A 22,166-nucleotide genomic window follows, 5' to 3' on the forward strand; every position below is an offset into this window, starting at 1 on the left:
GAACAGAAAGAAAATATTGACAGACAAATAAGGGGATACCTTTAGGGAAGGACATATTTTTAAAATAGTATTATAATTATTATATTTTTATGTAGAGATTTCACTTGTGTTATTGGAGAACATTTATTGTCATCTAGTATCCCTCTACTTCTAAGCAGGCGAAAACCAAACTTTTACAGTTTTCTCTAACTCAGTTCCAAATTTCTCTCAAGATGTGCCTGGGGTAAGCCTGGATACTAAGTGAAATAATCACCTCTTACCACTAGGCGGCGCTAATCAATCTTCAGGAAATTTGACTTCTCAGTATTGGGTCAAAAACTCCTTGCCCAACCACAGAGACCGGTAAAATGTTATTGCATAAAAATAATTATCAGATTCTAGAATTATTTCACAGTAAACAGATGTACTTACTTTAAGACAGAATGAAATGTGGGCTGGCAGTGCAACCTCAATCTTGACCATAACCCATTTCCCTTAGAATTAAGAACGGAAGCTCTCAGCATTGCCTACATCATATAATCCCCCAGGAAGTGTTTAAAAAAACAGTTGAATTATAATGTCTGGAGGGCTAGGTTTTTTAAAAAGCTCACCAGGTTATTTTTTTGCATATGAGGATTAAGAGCTGTAGAAGTCATTGTTCAGTCTCTGGTCTTAGCTACTGGCTATAGAAGTAATGGGTATAAACTGGATCAGTTTCACACAAGTTGCATGGCCCATTTTCTGATTTGACTGATACCTTCCAAGCTGACTTAACTTTTGCATTTTGGCCTGCTTATGGAATTTTCTCTTGGTTTACAAAGCACAAATAGTGTCAAATGCAGCCTAAGAAAGCCCTTTAATGAATGAAGTTTTTGAAACTGGACTTGAATTCAGGACTTTCAAATTCAGTCTCCTAGGGGGACTCCACTGTGAGTGTTCCTATCGTGTTCTCTCTCTCTCTCTCTCTCTCTCTCTCTCTCTCTCTCTCTCTCTCCTCTCTCTCTCTCTCTCTCTCTCTCCCTCTCTCTCTCTCTCTCCCTCTCTCACAGACACACACACACACACACACAACTTGCCTGTTTTCTCTTTGACTCTGCATACTTGGTGTCACAGGGTCACATCTGGGGCTTCATTGTAATTCAAAGTGGGAATAAATACTGCACAGAGGTTTTAGAGTCCCAGAGAATCTCTTACATGTATTTTATTTTCGGTAACTGATGTAATACCAGTAGGGTTGCTGGGAAAGGTAGGAGGTGGGGAGAGGGAGAAGGTACTTAAAACCTATTCAATTTCTGTTTTAATACCTATTGATAGACTCAGTCATTTGGGAGCAAATGCTAGGTCTTGAAAATTTCCTCACATTCTTTCTTTCCCTGGAAGGAGACTTACTTGATTTATAAGGAGATGGAGTTGGGCCTTTGGATGGGCAGGCTTTTTTGTGGGTCTTGATGTCCTCTAGTACATGGTCGTTGGTCTGGCCTACGCATTGTATTGCTGCCCAACATGATGGCCCTGCTCTTATCTTGCAGTTTTCAGGCTTCCATGGCTGAAGTCCAGAGTCCACACCACTTACATCCTATTGTAAAGATATCATTCATTATACACTTTTAAATATATATATATTTTTATTGATTTTTAGAGAGGAAGGGAGAGAATCATTGATTGGCTGCCTCCTGCACGCCACCCATTGGGGATTGAGCCCGCAAACCCAAGCATGTGCCCTGACCAGGAATTGAACCATGACCTCCATAGGTCGAGGCTCAACTACTGAGCCACCGTGGCCAGGCCATTATACACTTTTCAATCTCAGGGCTTCACTGGTCCACTGGATCTCTCAGTACTTCTATATCCATTCTCTGGGGCATGTGGAACCCCTGGATATGAAGACTTGATATTTGTTTCTATCTCACCCATCTTTACACCTCCCTCTGTCTGTGCCATTGTAGTAGTTCTACTTCATATTGGATTTTGGAATAAATCAAATGCCTGTATTCCCTTAGAGTCTTAAAACTTCACCCAGGCTATACTGGATGTCACTTGCTCTGATGTTCTCAGGTTCGCTCATACTACCCATTCTCATATTACATTTTAGCCCCATAAAGACAGTAAACAAGAACTCAGATTGCTGACCTGCTCTTCGTATGTCTGTCTCTACTTCTTACATAGGCCAGAATGAGTGGGATTTATACTTCTCTTTTTTTAGAGAGGCCTTCCTATTTTGTCATAAATGTTCTTCCCAGGGATACTGAACCCTGTGGCTTAGCATTAAATGTAGATGAGGTGGAGGGTAAGATAAACTCATCTGATGATAAGAGAGCACATTCTTTAAAAATCAGTATCTGTCACATGTACCTTCTTAAATTCATATTTCTCACTGAATTCTGCTGGCAAAGACACTTAGAGGGAGCAGAGACATTCTTCATGCTGACTCTTTACTCCCTGGACTTTTTAACCCTAACTCTACCGGAACTTCCCACCAATATTGTATTGTAAATAATTGATTCAGAAAACATATTGAATGCTTGTTATATATCAAGCATTATTCTTAAAAGAAGATTAAAAGTAAGTTGGTCAAAGAAAGCAGGAGGCATTTTACTTAGAATTAACAACACAAGTGAAGTGACTTGAAGAGGTATCCTTGTTCTACGGGGTTCCTATTCCTCATAGCCTAGATGGCCAGGGAGACATTTTATTTTTTTAATAGGTGAACGGTCTAAAGAGGTCAATCACAAAGTTTTATAGAAACCCAGATGAAAAAGAAGCAGTTTAGAGCTAATGACTTCTTGCAAACTCTTGGATGCTGCATTTATTTGTACAATAAGCAAGGCAGTTGTAGTCAGCATGCAAGTATTTACTCAAGCTTATCTTCTGTTTCTTGGATGTTATTAAGTTGACAGAATTGTACTCATCATTCAGACCTGAAATACCGTATATATCACAATTAGTCACTCAATATTTTAGTGATTTTTCTGTGAATTGAAATCAGGGCAACTGACTATGAAGACTAGAGTTCTATGGAGAATTTGTCCAATTATATTATGTTAAAATTATATTATAATAAAAATAATATTAAGAGCATTATGCCCTGGCTGGGTAGCTCAGTTATCTATCATCCCATTACACCAAGGTTGCAGGTTCGAATTCTGATCAGGGCACATACAAGAATCAACCAATGAATGCATAATTAAGTAGAATAACAAATTGATGCCTCTCTCTCTCCCTTTCTAAAATCAATCAATAAATAAAAATAAAATGAGCATTATGCTACTTAAAATTTTTAAAGTCATTTAGGTATGTGTTATATGTGAGAAAAGATGGGAGAGAGAGTGCTAATCCTTATCTGTGTTTCTTCTCTCCTTTTTTGGGCATGCAGATTATATTTTCAGATTTGTCTTCAGAGAAATGTTATGCTCATTGTCTAATATGATGATTATACAAAGAAAAGTACTTTCTACACAAAATGCGTAATCCCCAGAAGTACTTATTCTCAGTGCTCCTTTTTATTCATTCTGATTTACATTGTCTTCACATCTCAAGATATGAGTCCATTTATACTCATCCTCTTTCTCCCTGGCCATGCTGCATTTCTAAAATGTACTGCTTCTGAATATAGACATAAAGAGAGTAATGCTAGAGGGGTGTGACGGGACAAAGCCATTCCTTACTACCTCAAAGGGCATATTTCATGAAAAGAAGTGAGGACAGGTATGTGTGTGTGTGTTTTTTTTAAGGAACCCGAGATAACCTCAAAATCCCTAAGAATGTGTAAAGTTTCTAATATTGCCTGCCTATTAGACCACACCTCTATATTTTAAGGGTCAGGTCCTTGGCTTTTTATGGTTAAGCATAATATAATACATATTGCTTCCAGTGCAGTTATTTTGCATCTTCCATAAGTATTTCAATGACAGATATGAGAGGATAAATAATAGCTGGTGGCAAAAAATTAAACAGCTTCTAGATTTCATATTTCTATTTTTATTTGGGAAGATTCCTCAAATACATTTTAGAATGAGGATTTATAATTAGTATCAAACTAAAAAAATAGAAAAATAGAACACATTTCACTTCTTACGAACATATATGAAGATTTAATGAAGAATCTAGAATTTATTAAGCTCTGTTTCCAACCCTCTTTCTACTTACTACCGAAAATACTAAATATCCTTGTGACTGTCATGAGGAAATGACAGGTATTACACATCTCAACTATAAGTGGATCCAAACTAGAAACAATCCCGAGAAAGTTTTATATTCATGGCCCACTAAAGATGCAAGAGTATTCCTACCTGGATAACATGATGAGGTAGTTGACTCTGGTGTTTTTACACTGGTATGAAATTAATTTTGAAACAAAAAATCTGAGAAGAACTATAGTAATGGGGCTTAGTAATTATTTCTTCCCCGGTTAGTTTAAAACACATCTAAACTGACTGCAACATACCCAACACATCCACAGTCTGGCTTGTTCAATCAGTCCTCCCTCCTCATGCAGGCCTGGTCTTCCTAGGTTGTGCCATTCTGCTGAGGCTGTTAGTAGCAGCAGGGCTTTTTAACTCACTCTTCATGTACAAAGATGGAACATTCTACTGCCCATGTCTTCCTGTTCTAAATCCTGTTGCTATTCTCCTTCATTTCTCTACCTGCATTATTTGAGCCCTGTCATAATTTTTGTAATGTACTAGTATGCAGAGCTCAGTTTCCCGACACTACTTATTCGAGCTTTTACTAAAATCTGATTCTCCTTGAGCCATTTTCTTTGTCCATTTCCCAAGGCTCTTGTTTGCTCAACTACTCTGTGAAATAGGACTCTGTGAGACCTCATTATGATTTCACAGGCATAGGGTTGATGACCTATTTGATCTTTAAACGGAGCCATTCTGAGGATATCCTCTCAGCACTATAGCTGGAAACTGAGAAAAAAACAAAACCAGAAATTTTAAGAACAAGCAGAGTGTTTTGCTTTGTGGTTTGGTTTAATCCCTGTATAATTGGGCTCCTTTGGTAGACGTCCCAGAATGGTGCCAGAAGTATTCCTAAGATGATAACTCTAGCTGTGAATTTATCCAATACAATATAAGTGTCTCAGTAAATCTTAGCAAATTCTCAGAAGCATGCTTTTTTAAAATGCTGGGTTTTCCTGTGGTGATAATCCATTATTCTAGCACACGGATCAAAGCCCCCCAAAATGTTGGTCGTCTGTAAGCCAAATCCTTATTCCCTCCCTCACTGATTTTGTACTGAGGATGATGCTTAAACTGGGCCATGGTAATTCAACACAATTCTAAGCTTATATTGGTCAGAGTCCCAAACTGCTCTTTCACTGGGAATGGTAAATGATAAACCAAACAGATGGGCAAGCGAGTGTTTATGTGCACTCACAAAAACATCAACAGAAAACTCTGGTACAGACCAGGGATTTTTCAACACTGGGCAGCTCTTGAAAGCCTGAGGCCATATCTGTGCTGTCAAGGCACAGCTTGGTATGAGCAAATCTGAGACAATCGCCAGCTTTCCATCCAGACAGAGTGGATTATTTACAAGAAACACAGACACATTATTTTCTGGGACCCATGGAGAAAACCTGTTTTTTCTGACTTACCTTTGCACGCTACAGTAGCTTCAGGGCAGGTTTCTAGACAAAACTGGCAAGCTCTTCAGACAGAAAAGAGCTACCTACATAGTTGTATTTTGAAGGATAAGAAAAAAAAGGCCCTCTACTTCCTGTTATAACACACAGAACCCTTCTGTTATTACCAATTGCCTAAAATTTATACATTTTGATTAAGGCTACTTTTCAACCTCCATTAATTATTAGCTCTGTCATTTGGGACAAGCTTTTTAACATTTATGAGCCTTAATTTATTAATTTTCCAAAGGGGATAATGTGTGGATATTATAGAATTGTTTTGAGGGCTACATGAAGCAATTCATATAAAGTGTCCAATACAGTTCTACAAAGTTAGTCTTGTTGTTGTTGTAATTATTATTACTGCCATCATCATTAGTCGCTTACGAATCCTATGACTTTGGGAGTGCTCAGTCCTCCTTGGTGGCAGGAGAGGGGAGGAAAATCAATTTAGATGTTAGTAGCCCCGGCCCATACATAACAGTGACCTGAAGAATGTGCCTTTCTGTCACCAGGCCTGGGCTCTGCCCATAGAGCAAGTGAAGTCACAGTGATACATTCAGAGCCTGCACCTGTGCTCTGACTATTCGCATGTCTGTGACGCACACACCTGCAGTGTATGCAAAATTCTCCACATTGCAACTTCAGCAAATTTCTAGAAAATTATCACTGGTGGCCAAAGCTCTATGATTTCATCCATCACAGTCAGAGCTCCTCCCTCTACTGTACCTCACTCTATCCCGAATTAACATCATCAGCTATATGTACCTTATTTCATCAATGTATTATCCTCCTGAGGGAGAAGCCCACAGCAAGGGCAGCCAGCAACGTGCCTGTGTGTTCCATTCTTTCCTGGATCCTGGATCGTTGCTGCACTTGAAAACACTGCGGCTGTGTTCTTATCTCATTTGACTCTCATTTATCACACATGTGTAAGCCTGCTTGCTACAGCTTCTCTTCCTGGGGCAATCTCACAGAGAACATGCAGAGTGGAGCACTCAGATGAACTTAGGGAAATAGCTGAGTTATACAAGCTGAAGAATAGGACACCCAGTTAATCCACATTCTTAATACTAAAAGGTGATAGCTCTGTGTTTTTGGATCTAGAAATTCTTATAGCTTGCTCTTATATATTTTTTGTTCTGCAGCACTCTGTTTTGCTAACCATGTTGTTTCCTGGTTGTGCCTTGTTTTAGATCTCCCTGACTCTGGTTTTCAGGTCCCCGAGGTGGGTCATTGGGTATATCGGGTCTGGTTATTGAAGGGGAGGCAGTCCCTAAAGTCCCCAGCTTGACAGTGGTGGATGGAAAAGCACCTCTTTCTGTGGCTCACTGTTGTAGGAGCATACACGTCCTCAGGACCCTGCTGAGGGGCCTTGGGTAGTTCTCCAGGTCCCCACTTTCCTCTTGACAAGAAAAGAAAACATGAAGGTTGGGAACCAGCCAAGGGAGGGTAAGGAGTTGAATAGATTCACATTACTTCCAGAAACACAGGCCAGAAGAAAACGCAATAGGATTGTGAAATAGAAGCAAAACATAGTTACTCCCTGCTAGCAAACTAGTTCTGTGGAGGTGAAATATCGCGCTCTCCCACAGGAGGTCATCCCCAGCACAGGCAATTGGTGCATGGGGACTGTTCCACCCTCTCTCGGCATTCGTTCAAGCTGGTCCGAAGTGATTGTTGTTCGGTCTGCAAGTGTAACTTTGGCCCATTTATCCTGTGGAAGTTGATTCATAGCTTACCTAAAACAATTTTTCAAGTGTTAAGGAAGGATGGAAAACTAAGGAGACGTCTATGCATTTTTAGACTCTGTCTCTACAGTTTTTCTGGCTAGGTGATTTTCTAAGCTCCTCAAAGATATGGGATCAGGAGAAACTTTTTTCCTTTAACCAAACAGTCCAGAAGGCCTGTACTCTAGTGACATTTCTCATCCACAAATAATATGAGGTTGCAGTGTTTTTACTAAAACGTCATTTTCAATGAAAAGCAATACCTTCAGTAACATGTTAAAAAAATGACAGCAGCCCAGGTATGTGCCTTTGACTGGGAATTGAACCCAAGACCCTTCGATGCCCGGGCTGATGCTCTAACCACTGTGTATCCTTCCAGAGTTCTCATTTGGTCAAACCAACTGGAACTCAGAGGACATAGGGGTGCCACCTATTGCAGGCCTGCCTTACAAGGGAGAGAGAAAACAGGAAAACTATACAGAAATTATATAGAAAAATATATCCCAGCAATTTAAAAGTTATATGTTATATATATATTGACATCAGTTTAAACAATTAAGTTAAAAACTGGAACTAGTTCCTGATAAATTAATTTTTGTGTATTATTGCAAACCAAAGTATTAAGGGAAATATAAACATAATTATTTGGGCAAGATATGAAAATGTCATTACCAGAACAAAGAGAAGTTAGAGTTATAATTTGTTTGAATTCTTTAATTTTCATCCCTGGAGTCTTCATCAATAGGGAGCCTTGAAAAATATATGATACCATGCAGTCATGTCAAGAAAGTGTAGTCTGCAGTGCTCCTATAAGACCAAGGTTTCCATTCTGCATTTATATTTGAGCATGTATAATAAAATATTCATGAGGTAAGTGAAGAAAGTTGAGTACAGATTTAGAGAGAAATGATTAAATAACCTTGAAAATTGATTTATGTGGCAAAATGAAAAGTGTTCAATATGTACAGTCTGTCAAAGGATAAAATAGGGAACAAGATAACTGCCTTCAAACACTCATCTGAGGCATAAACAAGGAAGAAAGGCTTCAAATGTCAAGTCATATGGTGAAAAATGAAGGAAACAAATTAAAAAGATCTTTAAAAGTGTACTAACACCAGGAATATTTCCCCATTGCTGCTTTCAATAAAGCTCTATTGAAATACGTGGCTTTTAGTCTATCAAGCAGAAGGGTGAGAAGATTATCTATTTTCATGATTGGAAAGGATCAATAGGGTGAAATGTTTCACTACTCAAAGAAAGCTACATATTTAATGCAATCCCTATTAAAATTCCCATGACATTTTTCCCAGACATAGAACAAACAATTCTAACATTTGTAGGGAACCACAAACATACCCAAAAAGTCAAAACAATGTTGGAAAAAAACAAAACCCAAATCCAAAGACATCACATAACCTGATTTCAGTTTGGTCTTGGCATAAAAACAGACACATAAAACAATGAAGCAGAATAACAATCCCAGATATAAACCCACACGTTTATGGCCAATTAATTTATGACAAAGCAGCCAAGAATATACAATTGGGAAAAGACAGTTGCTTCCATAAATAGTGGTGGGAAAACTGGATAGCCACACATGAAATAATGAAACTGTACCACAATATTATGCTATACACAAAAATCAACTCAAAGTAATTTAAAAAAATTGACTAGTGTCTCAATTTTTTTTTTCATCAGTGTCTTCATCTTAACTGCACAACTCTTTCGCTTCCTTGGTTAAATTCACTCCTCAATTGTTTATTATATATGTGCAAAGGTAAATGGGATTGTTTTCTTACTGATAGTTTATGATACATATATGCAAACATAAGAGGTTTTTGGTACATTGATTTTGTATAGCACTTATACAACTCAATGCCAAAGAAAAAGAAATAATGCAATTAACAAATAGGCAAAGAGCCTGAACAGAGTTTTACAAAGAAATTATATAAATGGCCAGCAGGTACATGAAAGATGCTCAACATCACTAATCATTAGAAAAATGCAAATAAAAACCAAAAAGGCATATCACCTCATACATGTTAGAATGCCCATCATCAGAAAGAAAAGAGATAAACACTGTTGAGGATATGGAGGATAGGAAATATTTGCTCACTGCTATTGGTATTGTAAATTGGTGCTGCCACATTAGAAAATAGTATGAAGCATATATGTAAAGAAAACAAAATTGCTAACTCAAAAAGATATCTGTGTCTACATGCTTACAGCAGCATTTATTTTTTTACCATAGCTAAGTCATGAAAGCAAACTATGTGTCCATCGATGGATGAATGGATAAAGAAACATGGTACAAAAACTAAACTCATAAAAAATAGTTCAGATTTGTGATTACTAGAGGCGGGGCTGGTGGGATGGAATTGAAGGAAGGTGGTCAAAAGGCATAAACTTACAGTTATGAGATAACTCCTACGATTTAACATATGATGACTATACAACATTGCTATATGACATTCAGGAAAGTTGTGAAAATAGAAGATCATCACAAGGAAAAATTTTTTTTCTCTTTTTATTGGATGTATTCAAGATGATGGATGTTAACTAAACCTACTGTGGTAATAATTTCACTTTATATGTAATTGAAACCATTCTGTATGGGTTAAACTTACATAGTGATGTAATTCATCCGATAAGATGGGGAAAACAACACAAAAATGGTCCACTAGTCTTTTTAAAATAGGAACATGAGCAACAGATAGACCACAGAATAAGAAAAACAAAATTCAATGTTTGAGATAAAGTGACTGTGAAGGAATGGAAATACTCTGCCAACGATGGGCAGAGAGGATTCGAATGAAGCGTTATAAATGTGGAAGTCCTTAAGTTAGAATTCGAAAGGGAAAACTTTCTGCTGGTTAAACTGGACCATATTGAGAGGAAGGCCAGAAACCAAACCATATGAGTAGCAGGTGAGACATCCTTGCAAACCCACATGTATAAAAAGTCAGTGAACATCAAAGGCTCAATAGAACTTCAGTGTGTTGGTCCCTTTTTATGTTGGTAACAGTGATTTTTTTCCTAAGAAATTACTCTGCACTGAAATAACTGAATGCTGAATACACAATGAGGGACAGATAAAAAGCAGTAAGAGGAAGACCAGATGGAGGCAGAACACACAATCATTCTGTAGTTGAAAGATAAAGGAGCTTAAAGTTTTAGAATTATTAATCAGTTTGGTTTTGAAATTGTTTTATGCTGATGTAATTCAACAAAAGAATAATGCACAACAATAATGAGGACAGCTTTTACGTGCTTTGCTTTTGTTTAATTTTTATCGCATTCTTGATGCATTGCCAGAATTTTTTTAGGTTAATGTGAAGAGCTCTGATGTTGAATTTCTTTCTCCTTTGAATGTGGAAAGAACTACTTAGTATTTTGTTTTCTTTTTAAAGAAACAGATAATTAAAGCACTCTGTTTTAACCTTAAACTTCTAATAGGATTTCTAAACATGTTTAAGGCACTTATTTAAATATTTCATATCTCTTCACAGCCCTTGCACTGAGAAACTAACGGCTACAGATTAATTCTGCCACTCAGACTCGCCGAGTCCATTTCTTCCCAAGGGATTCTGTGCTTTTCTCTGTCTTCTCTCTGAAATGCCTTTGCATGGATGGCTCTTTCTAAACATTCAGTCTTTGTTCAACATTACCTTAAAACATCCCTCAACCAGCCAATTACCACCCTACTCAGCCTTTACTACAGCATTCTGCTTTGTTTTCCTTAATATGATGATCAAAAAATATGCATTACTTACTGGTATATGATCATTCACTGTTTCCTGCTACTAAAATATAAGCTTCACAAGAAAACATCTCTTTTGTAAACTTCAGCACCTGCTACTAGGAGGGGCACAGTAAATGCGTTCTGGTGAAAGAAGGTATGTCTGAACGCATGCGGGATGGAAAGGACTTTGCAGTGTCGAAGGACTGAAACAAGATAACGGGAAACTTTAAGGAAAAAGTAGAGATTCTCAGGACTCACAGATACATGAAGAAAGCATGCCATGTTATGATTCATCCTCAGGAAAAACAATTAAGAACACTCAAAGTAAATTCATAGCTAAGCCCATTCTTCAGTGATACTCTCTGACTGTTTCAGTCTCCACTAGAAGATGAGAGCACACACCCTGGAATCTGAGTGCCTCTCTATATCCTATCGTTGTGCATGTCATGTAGCCTTTCTGAGTAAGCACTGCTATTTATTTTCCTCATTTGAACTTTGTAGGGCTTATAAACGGCTTCATAGAGTGCCAGGCATATGGGTGCTTATTAAACATCATTGTTACTATTGCTAATAAAGGTTTCTATGTAAATATTAAGTTTCAATCAATGGGATTATCTGTATCTGCTTTTCAATACCATAGTTTTTAAGCTGACATATCATGATAGCATCTCCATATTAATAAATGTAAATTTGACTCATTACCGGGGCCGGCGCTGGCAGCTGGTGCAAGAGGTGGCTGCCAGCTACGATCACCCCTCAGGAACAGGGGGAGGTAGAGAAGCCCTGAGGGGCGATCAGGGCTGGCGCCGGGCGCTGGCAGCAGGTGCGAGCACTGGGTGGGACTGCGGCCCGTGGGGAGCAAAGAATTTTCAGTAACCACCAGAGGCTTGCCCCGATGACAGTGACCAGTGCCCCGCCTTGGTCTGGCGCCCCTGCTCCACCATCCTACTTCCCGCCATGTTCTGCACACTCCCCTGGTGGTCAGCACACATCATAGCGACTGGTTGTTCAGTTGTTCTGCCATTTGGTCTATTTGCATATTAAGGTTTTATATATATACTAGAGGCCCAATGTATGAAATTTGTGCAAGAATAGGCCTTCCTTCCCCTGGCTGCCAGCACTGGCTTCCCTCTGGCACCCAGGTTTCCCTCCAGCTGATGGCAGGCACCTGGGACCTGGGCTTCCCTCACAGCCCTGGCTTCGTCTGGAAGGTCATCCAGAAGGATGTCTGGTCTAATTAGCATATTATGCTTTTATTATTATAGATATAGATGGTATTGCATTTTATGAACATCCCCCAATTTTTCTCATCCTATTATTGAATATTAAATTGTTTAATTCTTTTTTCTACAAGAGAGATAACATTAAATGTTTTAACTATAGCAAATAAAATGAAAGAGTACACCTTACTATTATTTATTACCATCAAAATGTAGAAGTGGGACTTAATTGGTCCAAAGAAATAAAAAACAAAGGGTTGCTATTGATTTTTCAAAAATATAACCACGCATCTGATACCCTATAGAGCAGTCGTTCTCAACCTTCCTAATGCCGGGACCCTTTAATATAGTTCCTCATGTTGTGGTGACCCCCAACCATAAAATTATTTTTGTTGCTACTTCATAACTGTAATTTTTCTACTGTTATGAATCGTAATGTAAATATCTGACATGCAGGATGTATTTAGGCGACGCCTGTGAAAGGGTCGTTCGACCCCCAAAGGGGTCGCGACCCACAGGTTGAGAACCGCTGCTCTAGAGAAAAGGACTTCAGATCTCAGAGGAATAAATCTACCAGGGAGTTTGGAGTATGTGTCACTATGTTAGATTTAGTTTCCAAGTCTAAAAACTGGAATAAAGTCATAAACGCAGGCGCAAAAAATGAGTACAACCTTCCAGTCTTATCAGAGTTTAGCCACTCCGGTGCTATGGTGGCAACGTGGAGAAAACACTGAGACCAAGGCCACTTCTGCTGAGTGGATGACAGAGGAGGAAAGACATGCATCCCAGGCCTACAGCACATGCAGGAATCTCAGAAGTCACTATGCTCCTGCAGACTACCAGGGTCTTCACTGTAAAGTCCCTGACCAGGTGGCTCTAGAACCCACAACCTCTATGGGATTCAAGCTTTCCCTGTTCATCAGAAAGTCTCTGGTATTAGACCACCAGAACTCCACCTGTCACACCTCAAGACTATGAGTCATAAGTGACAAACCTAGATCAGGTATTTTCTAAAAAAAACTGGTACACAGCCCAATGTCTGCTAGGCATTATATGATAAGAAAAGTTTTCTTTTATACTTCCAGATAAATGCCATTCATCCTTAAAGTCTCAGTCTGTACATAGCACTAAGGTATATTTAGTAGTAATTTATTACACTTCATACTAATAATAGCAAACACATATAGTAATTGTCTGTATAAGTCACTATTCTAAGAACTGTTCATATATTGGTCAATTTAACCCTTACAAAAACTTAATGAAGTAGGAACTTTTATTAGCCCAAGTTTTTAAAATGAGAAACTGAAACACAGAGGTTAAATGACTTGGCCAAGGTTACATGGGTTTTGGAGCTAGGATTTTAACCCTGAACTATTAAGAATGCACTTAAATTTGGTATTGACTAAAATAAAATGATTAAGTAAATCAATAAAAATAAACTACTTTCAAAGATTCTTAACCTTTAGAATAAAAAAAAAGACGTGGTCTTTAAGTATTTCAGATTTTTAAAAAAAATCTGTAAGGGCCATAATAACAGCATTTAAGAACTGCTGCTTTTTTTTATTGTTTAAAGTATTACAAATAGTAGTACATATGTCTTTTTTTCCCCACCACTCACCTCCCCCCGCCCGTCTCCCCCACCCCCGGCACATGCCTTCAACCTCCTAGTGTCTATGTACATTGGTTTTGCTCATATGCATGCATATAAGTCCTTCAGTTGATCTCTTAACCCCTCAACCCCAACCCTCTCCTGCCTTCCTGCGAAAGTATGACAGTCTGTTCAATGCTTGTCTCTGGATCTGTTTTTGTTTAACAGTTTATGATGTTCTTTATATTCCACAAATGAGTGAGATCATGTGATATTTATCTTTCTCTGTCTAGCTTATTTCACGTAGCATAATGCTCTCCAGTTCCATCCATGCCATTGCAAATGGTAAGAATTCCTTCTTTTTTATAGCGGCATAGTATTCCATTGTGTAGATTTACCACAGTTTTCTAATCCACTCATCTGCTGATGGGCACTTAGGCTGTTTCCAAATCTTAGCTATTGTAAATTGTGCTGCTATGAACATAGGGGTGCATATATCCTTTCTGACTGGTGTTTCTGTTTTCTTGGGATATATTCCTAGAAGTGGTATTACTGGGTAAAATGGCAGTTCCATTTTTAATTTTTTGAGGAAATGCCATGGATAAAAAACTTAAATGCTTAGAAGAAGCCATAGGCAGCAAAATAGCAGACATTTGTCATAGCAATATCTTTACCGATACAGCTCCTAGGGCAATGGAAACTAAGGAGAAAATAAACAAATGGGACTACATCAAAATAAAAAGCTTCTGCACAGCAAAAGAAACCCTCAACAAGAAAGCCCACTGCATGGGAGAACATATTTGCCAATGTTATCTCCAATGAGGGTTTAATCTTCAAAATTTACAGGGAACTTATACAACTTAACAAAAGGAAGACAAACAATCCAATAAAAAAATGGGCAAAGGATCTAAATAGATACTTTACGAAAGAGGACATAAGGAAGGTCAAGAGACCTATAAAAACATGCTCAAAGTCACTAATCATCGGAGATGCAAATCAAAGCAACAATGAGGTACCATCTCACACCTGTCAGAATGGTTATCATCAACAAACGACAAGTGCTGGAGAGGATGCGGAGAAAAAGAAACCCTCTTGCAATGCTGGTGGAATGCAGACTGGTGCAGCCACTGTGGAAAACTGCCGAATTTTGAAGACCACTTTCAATAGGCTGTGGATAGGGAGGCGATGGAAAGACAGAAGAGCATACTTATATTTCTGCATCTGACAGAGGCATGGCAAGAGAACCAGGCAATGATTCATATCTCAGAGGATGAAGGAAAATTTTATGTAATAAGGAAAAAGGCGAAAAGATTTGTGCTCCTGCCTCCTGGAGTGTTAAGAGTGTTGCTATTTTGTGGTTAATTTCACGTTTTTAATTTGTACTCAACACAATGTCATGTGGTTCCAAAATACTTAGACCACAATTTTATACAGTAACCATAATAATCAATTGGCAATTTTAATATAGTTAAGATGATATATCTCCCAAATGTGCTGTTTTTATCTTTCAGAGCAGGAACATTAGCCCATTTAATATTACAGAAAGAGTTCCAATCATGAGAAAAATAGATGTTTAAAAATGATTAAACATCTGGAAATTTAGTACTAAATTTTAATGATCAAAGTTGCCATAGTTATTATTTTAATTATGAAGTACTCTGGGACAATATCCAATTATTTTCTAATGCCTTACCCTAGTTAAAAATGGCACCATAATACTGAAATATGTAACACTACATATAATTCAGGAATTGAATTAACAATGGTCATAACACAATAATGTGTCTTAGGACCTGGCAATATTTTGAAATCAGTACTATTTGCAGTTGTTACATTTATTTATTTAATATTATGACTTCACTTGATAGGCAAGTAAATAGTTTTAAAATAGAAACTATCACAGGGTAAATAATTATTGAAAGAGCTAATGCCACTAAATTCTTCTCATAATTACATTTGATAGCAAATTATTAAGGAAAGTCAACTTAAGATTTCACTGTGAACACAGAAAAATCTAAACAGTTAAGTATTTCATTTTATAAATCTTTAACTTCAAAGTAATATTTGCCACATTGTTTTTTATAATTAAAATATGTAGAAAAAGTATCTAATAATGAAAATTAAAATGGTTCATGTTTGTTTTTCTACTTAACAGTTTATTTTTTTCATGTTTTTAATTCAATACACAAATAAGGTCTATGAGTAAAAAATATTTATCACTATGTTGTATTATCAATCCCACACATATTTATCTTATTCTTTTATTCTTCATATTGTGAAATTCTTGAGTATATGTATTATGTTTTATTTATCTTTTTATTTCTAGTAACTATAGCTGTATCTGATCTAAAATAGGTACCAAACAAATTATTAATTTTATTTATTTGTAATTTAACCCATTTTATATAAATCTTATGACTTTTATAAAACAGCAAATAAATAGATAATGTAGAATTCTGGCTTATAATTAGATATATATAATTCCAAAATGAAGCCTTTATATATATTAACAGATGTCAAAACAAAAGCAATGATGTCTCCTATTGAATGCTTTTGGTAATTTTCTCTGTTTTTGACATCATGCTTCTGGATATGAGCACTCAGGAAAAGTTGGGTTTCAACACTATTTCAGTGTAAGAAGAAAGTAATTTTGTTTTACATACTTAAAACAGCCCTGTATACTAGGGAAACAGCATTCATGTACAATAAGACATAGCTTAGATTAATTAATAAATAGAGAAAATTTCTAATTGTTTCCTCTGCCCAGCATCCACACTGCCATGGCTCTAGCACAGTGATTCCCAAAGTGGGCGCTGCAGCGATCCAGGGGGGCGGTGATGACCACAGGTGCATTTGGGGGCGATGAGTAACTGCTATTAAAATTTTAAAAAAATTAATTTCCAGGGGCTGAGTAATATTTTTTCTGGAAAGGGGGCGGTAGGCCAAATAAGTTTGGGAACCACTGCTCTAGCAGGCCTGACCCAGTCCCAGTATAGTATTAGCCCAGGTTTAACCTCTAATTATCTTCCTGTGGCATTTCAGCTTGGTTCACATTTGCTCTGCATACATGAGCATTGTTGTCAGCTCAGAAAAGATAAATTCCTTACACATATGTGCAGTTCTGAAGACAGGATCATTACGGCCTCTTGTAAGCAAAAGGTCTACACTGATTTCTCACTGGTGAAAGTTGTTGGTACATCTGTACCAGAAGATGAAATTGTCTCCTCAATTACTAGCATAAAGGAAAGGGGCCAGAGAATGACAGAGAGAAGTAGATGCTGAAGTTCCCACAAAGGAACATCAGTCAGCAAATCCTAATTAAATCATAGATTCTCTGTTATGTATAAAGTTTAGCTTTCCCGATAGAAGCTCTGAGTAAATGACATGCAGTTTGGTGAACATGAACATGTAGAGGCTGCAGAGCTCTAGAGGATAATGGATTCAGCCAGCATAGGGGTGAGAATGTTATTATTTTCCATTAAGTATAGTCTGTCTATGAAGGACCTGGTAGAAAATATACAGATGTAAAATTCTGGGACCTGCCAATACAAGGTTTTCCAGTCTATATGAGGAGATCAAACATAGAGGCAAAACATAAATACAGTGTAGAATGTATAGAGCATGGTAATGACTAAGTTATGGAAGGAATTTCCAAAGAATGAAGTACTTTAGCAAGAACTAGAGAAATGGCTGTGAGTTTTTTTAAAAAAAGGACTTGGATCTAGTCTAAAAGAGAAGCAGCGGTTTTGAAGGTTAGCAAACTTGAATGAGTATACTACATTCGGTTTCATCAGACCAGAAATCCAAAGATGTGTATTAAGGATAGCAAGTTAACTACATATAATTTCATAAATATTTCACATGTCCTAGGGTCTTTGCTCATATTATCCTTCCCACTTTGATATTTATTTCATGGTTGGGAAAAGTGGATATACATATAAAAAGAATTATAGTGGACCTTATACCATACACAAAAGTCAACTGAACACTGATTAAAGACTTTGATATAAGACCCCAAATTGTCAATCTCCTAGTAGAAAACATAGGTAGAGAAACTTCTTGACATTAATCTGGGCAACAGTTTTTCTTTGGATGTAACACCAAAAGCACAGGCAAAAGACATACAAATAGACAAGTGAGATTACATCAAATTAAAGAGTTTCTGCACAGCAAAGGGAACAGTCCACCAAGCAAAAAGGCATCCTATAGAAAGGGAGAAAATATTTGCAAACCATCTATCTGATAAGTGGGTAAATCTCCCAAATATATAAGGAACTCCTACAACTCGATAGCAAAAACCAATTAACTATTAAAAATGAACAAAGATCTAAACAGACATTTTTCCAAAGAAGACATATAAATGGACAACACACATATAAAAAGGTACTCAACATCACAAATCAACAGGGAAATTCAAAACCACAATGAGATACTGTAAACACCTCTCACTTTTAAGGAAAGCTATTATAAAAAAGACAAAAGGTAATTATTGGTGAGGATGTGAAGTAAAGGGAACCCTGTATAATTTTGATGGAAATGGAAATTGCTATACCAGTTGTGGAAATTGTATGGAGGTTCTTCAATATTAAAAATAGAACGACCATGTGATCTAGCAGTTCCACTTCTGGGTACTTATCAAAAGGAAATAAATGAAATCAGTATCTTGCAGAGATCTGCACTGTAAATGTTCACTGCAGCATTATTTACAACTAGAGGCCTGGTGCATAAATTCATGCACGGGCCAGCCGGGGGGAGGGGCTGCTGGCGGTTGGCTGGCTGGCCCTGCCCCCTGGTCAAACTCCCGGTTGAGGGGACAATTTGCATATTAGCCTTTCATTATATAGGATAGCCAAGTATGAAAACAATCTAAGTGTCTATCCATGGATGAACAGGCAAAGAAAGCATGCTTTTATACACAGACAAAATGAGATATTATTCAGCCTTAAGAAAAATAAAATCTTTCCATTTGCAATAGAATGGGTGAACCTGAAGGACATTGCTTCATAAAATAAGCTAGATGAAGAGAAACAAATATTGCATGACCTCAAGTATATATGAAACCCAAAATAGTCAAACTCATAGAACTAGAGAGTATAATGGTAGTTTCCAGGGACTAGGAGGAGGTGGAAATGGAATGATGTTGATTAAAGGCTCCAACATTTCAGTTATACAAGATGAGTACGTTCTAGAGAGTTACTGTACAGCCATGTGACTAGAGTTAACAACAACGTACTGTACACTTTACATTTTCTAGAGATTCACTTATAAGTGTTGAAAAAAGGGAGGGAGGAAAGAAGGGATGGGAGAGAGAAGAGACAAAGAGCGTAAAGGAAGGATGGATGGAAAGAAGGAAGTGAAGGGAGAAAAAAGGAGAAAATGAGAAAAATCATATATATATACAATGGATTTATTCAGCCACAGAATAAGAAGATCCTGCATATGCAACAGCATAAATGAAACCTGAGGACATTATGCTAAGTGAAATAAGGCAGATGCAGAAGGACAAGTACTATGTGATTCCACTTACATGAGCAGAAAGCAGAATGGTGTTTGCCAGGATTTGGGGAACAGAACAAGGAGTTGCTGCTGAACATAACATTTCAGTCATGCAAGACAAATGAGTTCCAGCAATCTTCTGTACAACAGCATGATTATATTTCAAAGTACTGTGTTGTATACTTTAAAATTCATATAAAAGGTAGATCTGTTATTGATTCCTACCATAATGAAATATACTTTTTAAGAGTCATTGCTATTATAATGCATACTGGCCATTGTTTCAGAAAGCTCATAGCTATTATTGCAATTGAAATTTACCAGAACTCACCGTGGCTGTAGTAGTATAAAAAAATCTCATATTCAGGGATAAAACAATAAAATATATAATAGATTTTATAACATAGAGATCATATTAAATTCTGTTCATAAATAGAAGCAAATAATATATTGTTTTTGTCTCTTGAGAGGGATATTATAGAAAATTATATGAACATAATGAAACAATGTATAAGAATTGAAATCTATATAGAGCTGCAAGAAGTTAACAGAGAATGTGAGGCTGTTCAGTTAAAGTGGTACCCATTAAGAAAAAAGATAGATTGGAAATAATGAATTTCACAGATATGCACTATTATTCTGAATGAGTTTCCATTTTATACTTTTTCTCACTTGCTCAGATGAAATAAATTAAACAATTGGAGGTCATTAATATGTGTAATTATACATCATTTATTATTCAATGAAAAATAATAGATTAAACATCTAAGTGAGAGTGATTCATAATGTACCTGTCACACATGAAAAACTGAATACATAAATCAGTATGTGATAGTCATAGATTAATGAGCTCAAGTCATCTGGCTGTAACATTTCCATTCATAAGTTATCAACGTTGAAGATAAGAGCTCAAACTCAAGGCATAAAATAAATCTGAGACAATAATAAATCAAATTGAAACACAGTATGTAAATTTTATCTTGAATTAATTTAGAAAAAGTCACATGCTAAACCACAGATACTTATAAAACTGATGAATATACTTTAACAAAACTTTATAAAATAGTGTAAAAATATTATTTCAAAAGTGGGAGTTTATAATTAAAAGTACCAAGCTATGAAGGAAGGGGAATGATCAATGTGAATTGTTTTTGGTTGTTGTTTTTTTTTTTCAATGAAAAGTTTCATTAGGAGCTACTCCTAATGATATATTTTGTACAATGTTTAGAAATTATGTGATTACAAAGTGAATAGATACTTTTCAGAGAAATGAAAGCATGGAAACAAACCTGTCATAGTAGTAAGGAATATGGCAAGCTTGAAAATATTGAGGTGGGACACATAATAAAAAGCTCAAAAACGAGGCATAGATATGCACCTTCATGTTTAAAGTTACTGAGGCAGGTTGATTTATTGAGTAAATAGTGTACATTGCTTCATCCTATATTGATTTATCTTCCTGCTTATAATTCCTTGATTCAAAAATATTTTTCAGTGGCAGAGAGTGGTAAATTCTTGATCAGTGTCTATTCCTTTGTTTTGTGAAAATGTGGACTCACTCTGAAAGGTACATCATGTTCTAGAGAAAGGAGAGGGGGCGTGACTTGATAGACAGCCAAAAAATGAAAGGGAATTTTCCTGCAGGTAGGTTAGTCTACATACCCAACAAGCCCTATGTGAGCACCCCAAGGCACTTTCCAGAGAAGCAAACATTTCTCAGAAAAAAACACACCTATCTATCTATTTATCCATCTATCTCATATATTTTTTCATAACACTATCAGTATAAGGATTCTAAAACTTGACAAAGAATTCATCAAATTTTAAAAATATATTAATATATTATCACTGAATAAAATATTTGTTAGAGATAATCAAGATAAATATAGAATAAAATCCATAGTCATTTGGGATTTAGTCTAAGGATAAAAGCAAGGCCAATATTAGGGTTTCTATCAATAAAATTTACCATTCATTCGTTCAGCAGTCTTTTATTGAGCACCTATTATGTGCAAAGCCTAATTCTGGTGCTGGACAAACAAAGTCTTTGCCATCATGGAACTTATAAACTATAAATTGAGTAAAATGTCAGATGTGATAATTAGTGTGAAGAGAATAACATAAGGAAAATAGATGTGAATGGAAAGTGATGACAGTGATTAGGGATGGCTTCTCTGGAAAAGTAGAGGTTGAGTGGAAAAATGGAGTTGTGGGCAAGAAAATCACAAAATATCTGGAAAATACTATTAAGCAGAGGGAATAAAAGCTCCCACCCCAAAATGTATACCTTTCAGAACTATATGAACAAAGATAAATGAGTCAAAACAAATGAAATCAAAGAAACAAATAGTTATTGAGCACATATGGTATGTCAGCATTGTGACAAAGCAACTTAGGTCTTATTCTTGTGACCTTTATAGTGTAGAGAGACAATGAGATAATGTTAGATACAGAAATATTACACACCAGAGAGGAGGGACAGCAAATAGACTGGGAAGTCAGAGGACTCATGGATGAAATGATATCTATATTGGGTATAACTGATGGCTCGGGATTAGGAAAACAAAGAGGAAGGGAATGCTCTTACGAGTTCCAAGAGAATGAATAGAGGTTGTGAAGGGCCAGAGGAAAATGAAAGAACAAATCAGTTTTTGGGTCAGGAATTCAGTCTGCTTCAAATGTTGAATGTAGGGTTACAGAGAGAGCACTAGAGAGAGTGGCAGAGATAATGAAAAGACTGCTAAAACCGCATCTCAAGGTCACTGAACAGTAGGTGAAAGGA

General features: G+C 36.7%; 1 long non-coding RNA gene across 1 annotated transcript in view; it reads right to left on the reverse strand.

Moving 5' to 3' along the window:
- Positions 1-1,407: 1,407 nt before the first annotated feature.
- Positions 1,408-22,166, reverse strand: part of LOC106726592 — a 197,843-nt gene continuing 177,084 nt past the window's right edge. Inside the window, exon 4 of the long non-coding RNA XR_001362656.1 lies at positions 1,408-1,555. This is a non-coding gene — a long non-coding RNA (uncharacterized LOC106726592). The remainder of the gene's footprint in view (positions 1,556-22,166) is intronic.

The sequence above is a fragment of the Myotis brandtii genome, unplaced genomic scaffold, assembly GCF_000412655.1.
Source record: "Myotis brandtii unplaced genomic scaffold, ASM41265v1 scaffold1076, whole genome shotgun sequence".
NCBI classification, from domain to species: Eukaryota; Metazoa; Chordata; class Mammalia; order Chiroptera; family Vespertilionidae; genus Myotis; species Myotis brandtii.